At 46.3% G+C, this 14,754-nt stretch overlaps 1 non-coding gene and 1 pseudogene across 1 annotated transcript; both read left to right on the forward strand.

The window, feature by feature from the left end:
• Window positions 1–14,754, forward strand: part of LOC115103671 (B-cell lymphoma/leukemia 11A-like) — a 59,570-nt pseudogene that overhangs the window by 14,106 nt on the left and 30,710 nt on the right.
• LOC115104422 (U7 small nuclear RNA) lies at window positions 12,903–12,958 on the forward strand. The gene has a single exon (XR_003859727.1). It is a non-coding gene; the product is annotated as a U7 small nuclear RNA (small nuclear RNA).

Here is a 14,754-nt window from a genome sequence, read left to right on the forward strand (position 1 = left end):
CACAGACATGGTCAGACACAGACATGGGCACAGACAGGGTCAGACACAGACACAGACATGGTCAGGCACAGGCACAGAAACAAACATGGCCAGGCACAGACACAGACATGGTCAGGCACAGACAGGGTCAGGCACAGACACAGACACAGACATAGTCAGGCACAGACAGGGTCAGGCACAGACATGGGCAGGAACAGACAAAGACATGGTCAGACACAGACATGGGCAGGAACAGACACAGACATGGTCAGGCACAGACATAGTCAGACACAGACATGGACATGGTCAGGCACAGACATGGTCAGACACAGACATAGTCAGACACAGACCTGGTCAGGCACAGACACAGACACAGACATAGTCAGGCACAGACATGGGAAGGCACAGTCATGGAAGGCACAGACAAAGACAGGCACAGACAAAGACATGGTCAGACACAGACATGGTGGACAGACACAGACATGGTCAGACACAGACATAGTCAGACATCAGGCACAGACACAGACATGGTCAGGCACAGACACAGACATGGTCAGACACAGATCAGACACAGACACAGACACACATAGTCAGACACAGACATGGTCAGACACAGATACAGACATAGTCAGACACAGACACAGACATGGTCAGACACAGACATAGTCAGACACAGACATGGTCAGACAGAGACATAGTCAGACACAGACATGGTCAGACACAGACATAGTCAGACACAGACACAGACATGGTCAGGCACAGACACAGACATGGTCAGACACAGACATGGTCAGGCACAGACACAGACATGGTCAGACACAGACATGGTCAGACACAGTCATAGTCAGACACAGACATGGTCAGACACAGACATAGTCAGACACAGACATGGTCAAGCACAGACACAGACATGGTCAGACACAGACATGGTCAGGCACAGACACAGACATGGTCAGACACAGACATGGTCAGGCACAGACACAGACATGGTCAGACACAGACATAGTCAGACACAGACACATAGTCAGACACAGACATGGTCAGACACAGACATAGTCAGACACAGACATGGTCAGGCACAGACACAGATATGGTCAGACACAGACATGGTCAGGCACAGACACAGACATGGTCAGACACAGACATGGTCAGACACAGTCATAGTCAGACACAGACATGGTCAGACACAGACATAGTCAGACACAGACACAGACATGGTCAGGCACAGACACAGACATGGTCAGACACAGACATGGTCAGGCACAGACACAGACATGGTCAGACACAGACATGGTCAGGCACAGACACAGACATGGTCAGACACAGACATAGTCAGACACAGACATGGTCATGGTCAGACACAGACATGGTCAGACACAGACATGGTCAGGCACAGACAGACACAGACATGGTCAGACACAGACACAGACATGGTCAGGCACAGACACAGACACAGACATGGTCAGACACAGACATTGGTCAGGCACAGACACAGACATAGTCAGACACAGACACAGACACAGACATGGTCAGGCACAGACAGGGTCAGGCACAGACACATACATAGTCAGGCACAGACACAGACATAGTCAGGCACAGACAGGGTCAGGCACAGACATGGGCAGGAACAGACAAAGACATGGTCAGACACAGACATGGGCAGGAACAGACACAGACATGGTCAGGCACAGACATAGTCAGACACAGACATGGTCAGGCACAGACATGGTCAGACACAGACATAGTCAGACACAGACCTGGTCAGGCACAGACACATACATAGTCAGGCACAGACAAAGACATGGTCAGACACAGACATGGGAAAGCACAGACATGGTCAGGCACAGACACAGACATGGGAAGGCACAGACATGGTCAGGCACAGACACAGACATGGGAAGGCACAGACATGGTCAGGCACAGACACAGACATGGGAAGGCACAGACACATACATGGGAAGGCACAGACATGGTCAGACACAGACATGGTCAGGCACAGACATGGGAAGGCACAGACATGGTCAGACACAGACATGGTCAGACACAGACATGGTCAGACACAGACCTGGTCAGGCACAGACACAGACAAGGTCAGACACAGACAAGGTCAGGCACAGACACAGACATGGTCAGACACAGACAAGGTCAGACACAGACATGGTCAGACACAGACAGGGTCAGACACAGACATGGTCAGACACAGACAGGGTCAGACACAGACATTGTCAGACACAGACAGGGTCAGGCACAGACAGGGTCAGACACAGACAGGGTCAGACATGGTCAGGCACAGACACAGACATGGTCAGGCACAGACATGGTCAGGTACAGACAGGGTCAGACACAGACATGGTCAGGCACAGACATGGTCAGGCACAGACATGGTCAGGTACAGACAGGGTCAGGCATTGACATGGTCAGACACAGACATGGTCAGACACAGACATGGTCAGGCACAGACATGGTCAGGTACAGACAGGGTCAGGCATTGACATGGTCAGACACAGACATGGTCAGACACAGACATGGTCAGGCACAGACATGGTCAAGCACAGACACAGACATGGTCAGGTACAGACAGGGTCAGGCATTGACATGGTCAGACACAGACACAGACATGGTCAGGCACAGACAAAGACATGGTCAGGCACAGACATGGGCAGGCACAGACATGGGCAGGCACAGACACAGGCAAAGGCAAGGTTAGGCACAGACAGCCCCAGGGTCAGACACAATACTCAGTCAATTACATGTACAGAGCAGACAGTTTCCCTTTAAGGAAGAAAAGGACTCACATTATAACCATCCAACACCCCATCAAACCTTCCCTTTAAAATGTAGGAAAGGAATCCAAACATACACCAGACTAGTGGTTTAGTGTATCTTCGTTAGCCGAGCCTACTTTCTGTTTCTGGGGGAACAAAGGTATTTAGCCAGGCTGTGTTGGCACCATGCCACCTTTCTCCCACCAGTCCCCCATCCGCCCCCTCTTTCACTGGGGGCGTCTGTCAGGCCTGGACGAGGGACTGAGGGTGGGGGTTGGGCAGTGGAAGGGCGGTGTCGGGGGAGAAGGAGTCCGACTCCTCGTTAGTGACATACTTGTCCCTTGTGTGACGGAGAATTCAAAGTGCAGAAACAGAGTGTGTATATCCTTCTGTTTGTATCATTCCGATTTTCCTCTACTTCCAAAATGTCTTCTTTTCTGTGTGAGAAGAACTTGTTACAGATGAGCTGTGATGCCACTGTACCTCCTCCTCCAATAACGTACACACCTGGGTTCTAATAGTACGTTTTAACCATAGAGCCACATTCATGTTTTGAATATGAATTGTTCATGAAGAATGTTGTATTCCAAAGCCTGAGTCCTAAATACACACACACATGTTGTCTACAGAGATTCACCAGCAGGCTTTGTTGTTTGGTTAGTGAGTGTTAGTGTACTTGTATAAATCTGAGTTTCCAAGTGTGTGTGTGGATATCAGTGTGTGAGTGTATGGGGGTATCAGTGTGTCTGTGTGTGGTGTGTGTTTGTTAACGTTTTACTAGCCCGAGCATGCAGGCTGAGCTGTACATGAAAGGGTCTTTGACTTGGCAAGCGGAGCCGGAGGACACCCCTCTGTGGACCGTGCCAGGGCAGACTTGGAACAGAGCACAGCGTCCCGGGGGGGGGGTCTGTGGAATGGGGGCGGGGGATAAAGGTGTGTGTGTTGGGGAGGAGGAGGTGTGGGGTTGTCGGGGGCTGTGAGATAAGGAGTGGACGGGACAGGTTGGGTAATGGGTGTGTGTGAGTGTGTGTCCCTGTAGGGCTCCTGGCTGGGTGTTCTGTCTTAACAACCACAACGCCACGGCCCCAGGGGCTTCAGGTGGAGGCTAGTTTGGGGAACACACACACACGCCCCTCCTCTCCACTCCCCCCTGTGTTTTGTCTGTAGGAAATGTGTTGTGTTACCAGGGCTCCCTGATGTGATGATGAGTGCTGTAAGACAGGAACATATGATCCCTATTTCAGCCCTGAGCTCTGGCCAGACCCTCTCTCTAGCTCTCGCTCTCGCTCTCTCTAGCTCTCGCTCTCTCTAGCTCTCGCTCTCTCTAGCTCTCGCTCTCTCTAGCTCTCGCTCTCTTTAGCTCTCGCTCTCTCTCTCGCTCTCTCTAGCTCTCGCTCTCTCTAGCTCTCGCTCTCGCTCTCTCTAGCTCTCGCTCTCTCTCTTTCTGACTCTACTCCCATTCTCTCTCTCTCTCTCTCTCTCTCTTTCTGACTCGACTCCCTCTCTCTCTCTCTCTCTCTCTCTCTCTCTCTCTCTCTCTCTCTCTGACTCTACCCTCACTCTCTCTCTCTGACTCTACTCCCACGCTCTCTCTCTCTCTCTCTCTCTCTCTCTCGCTCTCCCTCTCTCTCACTCTCTCTTTCTGACTCTACTCCCTCTCTCTCTCTCTCACTCTCTCTCTATCACTCTCGCTCTCCCTCTCTCGCTCTCTCTCTCTCTTTCTCTCTCTCTCTCTCTCTCTCTCTCTCTCTCTCTCTCTCTCTCTCTCTCCCCTCTCTCTCTCTCCTCTCTACCAAGGTCTGGTCTAGTCCCAGGTGACATGGAGTCTCTTAGCCCAGTCCACATAAGCACATCTCAACCTCTCATCAGCTTCCAACATTTACTCAGTCCGGACTAATTCTCCTGGCCTTGTCTTTGCTCTGGAGCGAGCCAGAAGACACACACACACACACACACACACACACACACACACACACACACACACACACACACACACCGGCATGAGTCAATGTGATGCCTGGACGCATGCATGCACTCACGCACGCTTAAAACACACACACACACACACACACACACACACACACACACACACACACACACACATACACACCGGCATGAGTCAATGTGATGCCTGGACGCATGCACGCACGCACGCTTAAACACACACACACACACACACTCCAAAAAATACCTCTGCTTCCTCCTCAGACAGAGAGAGCGTTGTTTACACAAACCAGGATAAAAAACCACCCTTTTCCCTGTCAGAAGTAAACCCGTTCCCATCCCGTCTGGTCAATACTGTGGCAGACAGGCTGATACAGAGGTCAGGGGTCATCTCTGTCTCGGCCGTCGCCACGCCAAGGCTGTCACACCCTCGCCACCACCGCTCTCAGCTGCCAGGTTAAGGATGCTATTTTTAGATTTTTGGAGGGGGAAAAATGAATTTGACACAGAAGAGCATGTCTTTGATACTGGCCACAGAAGTAAAGGTTCTGTATTAGTTTGGTAACTGGGGAGGAAATGGCATATCCATAGCATCTACTGTACACTGATTTGATCATTTTATCCAGAAAGTCATGAAGATATTATATCTCCTGGCTCCATTGACTTTGCGCTGTCTCTGTTTGTAAAATAACTTTCATACATTTTCTTTCGTACTTTTTGACATAAATGGAAGTGACCCATTAGATAAACGTACACTGTCAGTAACGCCCATTTACTCTGTGTTGTTTCCCACACCACATCATCAACCTCTGACCTGAGGGGCTGAGGAGTGCCTCAGTGATGCTGGGAAATGACATTTAACCCCCTGCTGCTGCTGCTCAGTGTCTCCTTGTGTCTTACTGCAATATCAGTGACCTGTCAGATACTGTTCCCAACACTGGGCCCAGTGGAAGTGTGTGTGTGTGTGTGTGTGTGTGTGTGTGTGTGTGTGTGTGTGTGTGTGTGTGTGTGTGTGTGTGTGTGGTCATCTACAGCTGTGGCTGGCGAGCTCTTATCTTCAGTCCAGAGATAGAGATACGACTCTGAGAGGCCCCATGTGTCGTTCTACATATGTGCGAAAACTCACAGGTGTGTGTGTGAGAGAGAGAGAGAGAGAGAGAGAGAGAGAGCATGTTTGTGTGTGTATCAGTGCAGTTTCTGGGCCTCTTGGGTCTTGTTTTCAACTGCTCGTTGACTCCTAATAGGCAAAGTTAAGAGAATATTTGATCTCTGATTCAAATCCCAAATCTGTTAAATGATGATCAGACGATGAAGAGTTGATCAGTTCTTCAGAGAGTCTGGTTTCAGTCATTAGAACTAGAGGTCGACCGATTAATCAGAATGGCCGATTAATTAGGGCCGATTTCAAGTTTTCATAACAATTGGAAATCGCTATTTTTGGAAACCGATTTGGCCGATTTTTTTTGTTTGTCATAAATATATTGTTTACACCTTTATTTAATCTTTATTTAACTATGCAAGTCAGTTAAGAACACACTTTTATTTTCAATGACCTAGGAATGGTGGGTTAACTGCCTCGTTCAGGGGCAGAACAACAGATTTTCACCTTGTCAGCTCAGGGGATTCAATCTTGCAACCTTTCAGTTAACTAGTCCAACGCTCTAACCACCTGCCTCTCATTGCACTCCACGAGGAGACTGCCTGTTACGCGAATGCAGTAAGCCAAGGTAAGTTGCTAGCTAGCATTAAACTTATCTTATAAAAAAATCAATCAATCAATCAATCATAATCACTAGTTAACTACACATGGTTGATGATATTACTAGTTTATCTAGCATGTCCTGCGTTGCATATAATCGCTGCGGTGCGTATTCGTGAAAAAAGACTGTCGTTGCTCAAATGTGTACCTAACCATGAACATGAATGCCTTTCTTAAAATCAATACACAGAAGTACATATTTTTAAACCTGCATATTTAGCTAAAAGAAATCCAGGTTAGCGTTCATTGCACGCAGAGTCAGTGTATATGCAACAGTTTGGGCAGCCTAATTTGCCAGAATTTTACGTAATTATGACATAACATTGAAGGTTGTGCAATGTAACAGGAATATTTAGACTAATGGATGCCACCCCTTAGATAAAATACAGAACGGTTACGTATTTCACTGAAAGAATAAACGTCGAGATGATAGTTTCCGGATTCAACCATATTAATGACCTAAGGCTCGTATTTCTGTGTGTTATTATGTTATAACTAAGTCTATGATTCGATAGAGCAGTCTGACTGAGCGGTGGTAGGCAGAAGCAGGCTCGTAAGCATTCATTCAAACAGCACTTTCATGCCTTTTGCCAGCAGCTCTTCGTGGTGCGTCAAGCATTGCGCTGTTTATGACTTCAAGCCTATCAACTCCTGGGATTTGGCAGGTGTAACCGTTGTGAAATGGCTAGCTAGTTAGCGGGGTGCGCACTAATAGCGTTTCAAACGTCACTCGCTCTGAGACTTTGAGTGGTTGTTCCCCTTGTTCTGCATGGCTAACGCTGCTTCGAGGGTGGCTGCTGTCGATGTGTTCCTGGATCGACCCCAGGGAGGAGCGATGTGTTCCTGGATCGACCCCAGGGAGGAGCGAGGAGAGGGACGGAAGCTATACTGTTACATTGGCAATACTAAAGTGCCTATAAGAACATCCAATAGTCAAAGGTTAATGAAATACAAATGGTATAGAGAGAAATAGTCCTATAATTCCTATAATAACTACAACCTAAAACTTCTTACCTGGGAATATTGAAGACTAATGTTAAAAGGAACCACCAGCTTTCATATTTTCTCATGTTCTGAGCAAGGAACTTAAACGTTAACTTTCTTACATGGCACATATTGCACTTTTACTTTCTTCTCCAACACGTTTTTGCATTATTTAAACCAAATTGAACATGTTTCATTATTTATTTGAGGCTAAATTGATTTTATTGATGTATTATATTAAGTTAAAATAAGTGTTCATTCAGTATTGTTGTAATTGTCATTATTACAAATACATGTAAAAAATCGGCCGATTAATCAGTATCATCCTTTTTTGGTCCTCCAATAATCGGTATCGGTATCAGCGTTGAAAAATCACGAAGCTGTGCTGGAGTTGATATGTTTTGCTTTTGGTTGATTCATTAAAAACAGCTATCATGATGTATGTGCAGTTTGGTGTGAAGATTTGAAGTGAATGAGCACACACACACACACACACACACACACACACACACACACACACTACACAACCTCTTATTTCCAACCTCCATCCACTCTTTACGTCCATCCTGAATCTCACTGATGATATGCCGGTCTCCTCTCCTCCGTCCCTCATTTGAATTTGAAGCGTTCCTCTTCTTTAATCTTCAAAGCCCTGATTGCTTTATCTGAATATATGAATATTCATGGAGTGGGCAGCCAGACTCTCAGTTCATTACCTTGCTGTAAATTCTAATGAGCGTTAGGCCTCCTCACGGTAATTGCCAATTGTTTTGCATTTTTGATTAGGCCATTATTGCCGTGCATTCTGAACATGTCTGCCCTGCCTGGCTGCCAGGACACAGCAGGAGATGAGAGAGATGGAAGGATGGAGAGAAAGCTGTAGCGAGAGTGAGTGAGAGAGAGAGAGAGAGAGACAGAGACAGCGAGAGAGAGAGACAAAGATGGAAACAGAGGAGCTATGGTAGTAAAAAGAGGGGGAATTGAAGGAGAGGTGGGGATGGATGGATATATGGAGGAATGAAGAGAGAGAGATGGTTGAAGGGAACAATGCAGGAGAGTCTTACACATCAGCATTCATACTTGTTTTCTGAGTGTGTGTGTGTGTCAGTCTGACTGTGTCATCCTGAGTGTGTGTGTGTGTCAGTCTGACTGTGTCATCCTGAGTGTGTGTGTGTGTGTGTGTGTCAGCCTGACTGTGTCATCCTGAGTGTGTGTGTGTGTGTATGTGTCAGCCTGACTGTGTCATCCTGAGTGTGTGTGTCAGCCTGACTGTGTCATCCTGAGTGTGTGTGTCAGCCTGACTGTGTCATCCTGAGTGTGTGTGTGTCAGCCTGACTGTGTCATCCTGTGTGTGTGTCAGCCTGACTGTGTCATCCTGAGTGTGTGTCATCCTGAGTGTGAGTGTGTGTGTCAGCCTGACTGTCATCCTGAGTGTGTGTGTGTCAGCCTGACTGTGTCATCCTGAGTGTGTGTGTCAGCCTGCCTGGGTCGTCCTTAGTGTGTGTGTGTCTTTGTCAGCCTGTCTGTGTCATCCTGAGTGTGTGTGTGTCAGCCTGACTGTGTCATCCTGAGTGTGTGTGTCAGCCTGACTGTATCATCCTGAGTGTGTGTGTTTGTCAGCCCGACTGTGTCATCCTGAGTGTGTGTGTGTGTGTGTGTGTGTGTGTGTGTGTGTGTGTGTGTCCGCCTGACTGTGTCATCCTGAGTGTGTGTGTCAGCCTGACTGTGTCATCCTGAGTGTGTGTGTTCGTCTGACTGTGTGAGTATCCTGAATGAGTGTGTGTGCTCATCTGACTGTGTGAGTATCCTGAATGAGTGTGTGTGCTCGTCTGACTGTGTGAGTGTCCTGAATGAGTGTGTGTGCTCGTCTGACTGTGTGAGTATCCTGAATGAGTGTGTGTGCTCGTCTGACCTAAATATGTGTGCATGTATTTTGCATGCAGTGTCATGCTCCCAGTAGTCCGTCCGAATGCAGCGTGATGATGCTGCTGGTCTATGAATCATTGATGTCTCCTAGAGGAATGGTATTGGCCTGCTAAGACTTGAACATCTAATGGATAATTCAGACATGATAACATCTAATGGATAATTCAGACATGATAACATCTAATGGATAATTCAGACTTGATAACATCTAATGGATCATTCAGACTTGATAACATCTAATGGATAATTCAGACTTGATAACATCTAATGGATAATTCAGACTTTATACCATCTAATGGATAATTCAGACTTGATAACATCTAATGGATAATTCAGACTTGATAACATCTAATGGATAATTTAGACTTGATAACATCTAATGGATAATTCAGACTTGATAACATCTACTGGATAATTTAGCACTCTAAAATGAACAGGCCAGACCTTCGACAGGAGACTGGAGAGAGAGCGTTGGAGGGGCTGTGGACACTTGTGGCCGTGTGTGTGTCCACGTTAGTTAACTGCTAATGAGTGTGTGTGTGTGTGTGTTGTCAGTAGCTCCCTGATCTCTCAGGTGGTGTGTGTGTGTGTGTGTGTGTGTGTGTGTGTGTGTGTGTGTGTGTGTGTGTGTGTACTGTCATGCTGAGTCTCTCACCTGGAGTGAGTTCTAGGTGTCAAGAGTTGATTAGCCGGCTCTCATTGCAATCGTTAGCCAGGAGAAACTTGTCTCTCTCTCTCTCTCTGTCTTCCTCTATTTCTCTCTCTCTCTCTCTCTCTCTCTCTCTCTCTCTCTCTCTCTCTCTCTCTCTCTCTCTCTCTCTCTCTCTCTCTCCCTCTCTCTGTCTTCCTCAGAGCACATTTAGGGAGGAGAGTAGTAGAGACCTGGAGACCACATTACATTGACTGATTCCCTCTCAGTATGAATGAGACTTCTCCTATAGACTACCTCCCAGCTGTGTCGATATCTCACTCTACACAGCCTCCATAGACTTCACTGTGTTTACATAGTTCTACAGCCCTGATGTCCCTTCCTGGTACTCCTCTTTCTACCACCTATCAAGCCGCCAACAGTGTTGTTAATTGTCCTAGTACAGCCTTACCCCTGGTAAGAGAGACGGTCCAGAGACGGAGGAGTGGCTCCAAGGCATTCAAAGTGACTGGTCAAGCCCTCCTCAAGCCCCCTGGCATGAGGTGTGTGTGTGGGGGGTAGGAGCGCAGGGGCGAGGGGCTAGTCTCCTAGGCCCGTGGGGGTTGGTGTGTTTCTGACGGGAGCACAAAGGGGAAATTGTCCGGCTGGAGCATAGAGGCTGCCTGAGAGGCCGAGGCAGAGAGAGCAGGAGGAGAGGTAAAGAGAGAGAGAGAGAGAGTACTATATGGAGACAGAGACCAGAAGAGGTAGAGACAGCAGCAGGGCTGGTGGTGGCTGAGAGAGAGAGAGGCCTGGCCTGGCAGACAGGATGATAGATGGCTTTGTTAAAGGGTCCCAGGGTGTCCCCTGAACTTGAAGCACTTTGTTTATCTTGAATAGAGTGGGAGGAGGGGAGGGGGAGAAGAGAAGAGAAGAGGAAGGGGGGAGAGGGGAGAGAGAAAGGAGCAGGAGTGATCTACGTCTAGGGAAGAGAGAGAGGGAGAGAGGAGGGGAGAGGCCTGTATCTGGGCAGGCATGGTGGGTTGGAGAGGTTGGGGGGGGGGTCGTGAGTAGGGACGGCTGCTGGAGGGGGTATGAAGGGGGATGGCTCGGCCCTCAGAGTGGCTGTCCATTAACAGATGAACTTGGCAGTGGTCCAGGCCTGGAAGGTCTAGGGAGACACACACACACACATCTCCCTTATACCTGCTGAGTCTAAATCGAATGCCACCAGGATATTTTTTGTCCGGAGGCGAAAAAAGACAAGGCTCTGGTTTACCTATGTCAGAACCAGTTCAGACTGGTTAGCCAGCCAGTGCCTGTGTGTGTGTTTGTGTGTGTCTGTGTGTGTGTGTGTGTGTGTGTGTGTGTGTGTGTGTGTGTGTATGTGTGTGTGTGTGTGTGTGTATGTGTGTGTGTGTGTGTGTGTGTGTGTGTGTGTGTGTGTGTGTGTGTGTGTGTGTGTGTGTGTGTATGTGTGTGTATGTGTGTGTGTATGTGTGTGTGTGTGTGTGTGTGTATGTGTGTGTGTGTGTGTGTGTGTATGTGTGTGTGTGTGTGTGTGTGTGTGTGTATGTGTGTGTGTATGTGTGTATGTGTGTGTGTGTGTATGTGTGTGTGTATGTGTGTGTGTGTGTGTGTGTGTGTATGTGTGTGTGTGTGTGTGTGTGTGTGTGTGTATGTGTGTGTGTATGTGTGTGTGTGTGTGTGTGTGTGTGTGGGGGGTCACAGGCCAGGATGATACAGATAATAAAGAGGACAGAGGAAGAGCGAAGGAAAGGGAGGAGTGTGTGAACAAATGAAAAGAAGAACAAGAAGTCCTCATAAACATCTGGGGACAGCAGGGGAAAATATGTGGTTCTCTTCTTCCTTTTTGTCTTGATGGAGGGGTGTGTGTGTGTGTGTGTCTGTGTTCATATCCTCATGCCTCAAACGGTTGTGTGCGTGTGTGTTTAATGTCCTATACAGTAATGTACAGAAACAATGTTGTTCTCTAATTTGTCCTTAATCACCTCAGGGACTCTCGAAGAAGGCTGGTCAACATTGTACTACAAAGAACTTTTCTCTTCTCATTTCGTGTGTGTGTGTGTGTGTGTGTGTGTGTGTGTGTGTGTGTGTGTGTGTGTGTGTGTGTGTGTGTTATGCTGAAGGTGTTGGTGGTGAGAATTGAAGGGCTTAGAGTAGTCACCTTTCTGCACTTGCTTCACAGGTGTCCCTGTTGTCTTCCTGTTGTCTTCCTGTTGTCTTCCTGTTGTCTTCCTGTTGTCTTCCTGTACTCAGGTCTGCTGTATGTAGCTGATGAGCTGATGAGAAATGGTCACAGACACGGGACTGAAGGTCAGGCAGATATCCAGTAGCCTAATCCCAGATCTGTTTTTACTGTCTTGCTATGGTCATTAATGGCATGACAGTGACTATATGAGAAGGCTAAACAGCACAAACAGATCTGGGATCAGGTTAGAAATTCAGTCCTAACCCACATAAAGAAGACTATAGTTTACTATAGAATACTACAGTACTTACTATAGAATTCTGTATTAAAATGTAGTATACTGTAGACTACTATACTAGACACTGTAGTATCCCTTGATCATGTGTAGTACATACTATAGAATTGTGTAGTATACTGTAGAATACTATAGTAAAATCCACCAAACAAATGTCAGCAAAAGCACTACACTCTGCAAAAACTCATTGTTTTTACTGTAGTAAAAACTACAGTATTTAAGTTGCATATACCCTGCCCATTCCCCTCCCCCATATCCACATTTGTGCCACACATGAGAAACCTACATGCCAAGTGTAGACCATATATTGTGTTCCTTACAGGTTATGAAAAAGAGCAGAAGTTCTGAACTCTCTGTTTGGGACCTAGTCCTACCTACCTAACTACCTACCTACCTACCTACAGGTTATGGGAAATTAGCTCTTTGAGTATTTCTCCAGTAGGTTTCCTGAAGGCGAAAGACCCCCACTTCTATGTCAAAGATATTAAAACAAAAACACTTTAGTAAATGCTGCAGTAATGTCCCCAAAAACACTACAGTAAATACTACAGCATACTACAGGCCCCAAAACACTACAGCGATTACTATAGTATAAACTACTCTTTTTTTTAACTACAGTATTTATACTATAGTAAACTGTAAATACTTCAGTATACTACAGTAAATCCTACCGTATTCACTGTAGTGTTTCTTCAGAATTCAGTAAAGAATTCAGTAAAGTACAGTATAAATACAGTATAAAGAGTAGTGTACACCATAGTATTTCTTTATGTGGGAACACATCACATCGTACATGCTAAGTAGTTAGAAGATCGCCTTAACATTTCACCAAGAAAACCCCATTCTAACCCTTATGGACAAACCACCCCACCAATTAATCAATGGACTATTTCATTGTCTTAAGGCATTTCTTTGAATGAAATATTCATTGAGATATTCATGTCTGATCTATGAAAAGATGTGTTTCTTTCCCATCGGGGCCATTCTCTATGGGATCCTCCCGGGAGATGGTGGGTGTTGTTGAAACACCTTGGTCCAAGTAGCTTTCATTGATCAATTCTTTTTTCATATTTATGAAGGAATTCTTTCCTCATTCCTCATGTGCCAGAGGGAAACTGTGGATATACAGTACCAGTCAAAAGTTTGGACACACCTACTCATTCAGGGGTTTTTCTTTATTTTTTAAAACTATTTTCTACATTGTAGAATAATAGTGAAGACATAAAACTATGAAATAACACAAATGGAATCATGTAGTAACCAAAAAAGTGTTAAACAAATCAAAATATATTTATATTTGAGATTCTTCAAAGTAGCCACGCTTTGCCTTGATGACAGCTTTGCACACTCTTGGCGTTCTCTCAACCAGCTTCACCTGGAATGCGTTTTCCAACAGTCTTGAAGCAGTTCCCACATATGCTGAGAACTTGTTGGCTGCTTTTCCTTCACTCTGCAGTCCAACTCATCCCAAACCATCTCAATTGGGTTGAGGTCGGGTGATTGTGGAGGCCAGGTCATCTGATGCAGCACTCCATCACTGTCCTTGGTCAAATAGCCCTTACACAGCCTGGAGGTGTGTTTTGGGTTATTGTCCGGTTTAAAAACAAATTATAGTCCCACTAAGCGCAAACCAGATGGGATGGCGTATCGCTGTAGAATGCTGTGGTAGCCATGCTGGTTAAGTGTATCTTGAATTCTTAATAAATCACCGACAGTGTCACCAGCAAAGCACCATCACACCTCCTCCTCCATGCTTCACGTTGGGAACCACACATGTGGAGATCATCCGTTCACCTACTCTGCATCTCACAAAGACACAGAGGTTGGAACCAAAAACCTCAAATTTGGACTCATCAGACCGAAGGACAGATTTTCACCGGTCTAATGTCCATTGCTCGTGTTTCTTAACCCAAGCAAATCTTCTCATCCTCTGCAGCAGAGGTAACTATGGGTCTTCCTTTCCTTTGGTGGTCCTCATGAGAACCAGTTTCATCATAGCTCTTGATGCACTTGAAGAAACTTTCAATGTTCTTGAAATTTTCCGGATTCACGGACTGTCATTTCTCTTTGCTTATTTGAGCTGGTCTTGCCATAATATGGACTTGGTATTTTACCAAATCTTTTGTTAACCACCCCTACCTTGTCACAATTGATTGGCTCAAATGCATTAAGATCGATTAAGCATTAAGAAGTTGCACAAATGAACTTTTAACAAGACACACCTTTTAATTGAAATGCATTCCAGGTGACTACCTCATGAAG

Source organism: Oncorhynchus nerka, linkage group LG21, assembly GCF_034236695.1.
Source record: "Oncorhynchus nerka isolate Pitt River linkage group LG21, Oner_Uvic_2.0, whole genome shotgun sequence".
Taxonomy (NCBI): Eukaryota; Metazoa; Chordata; class Actinopteri; order Salmoniformes; family Salmonidae; genus Oncorhynchus; species Oncorhynchus nerka.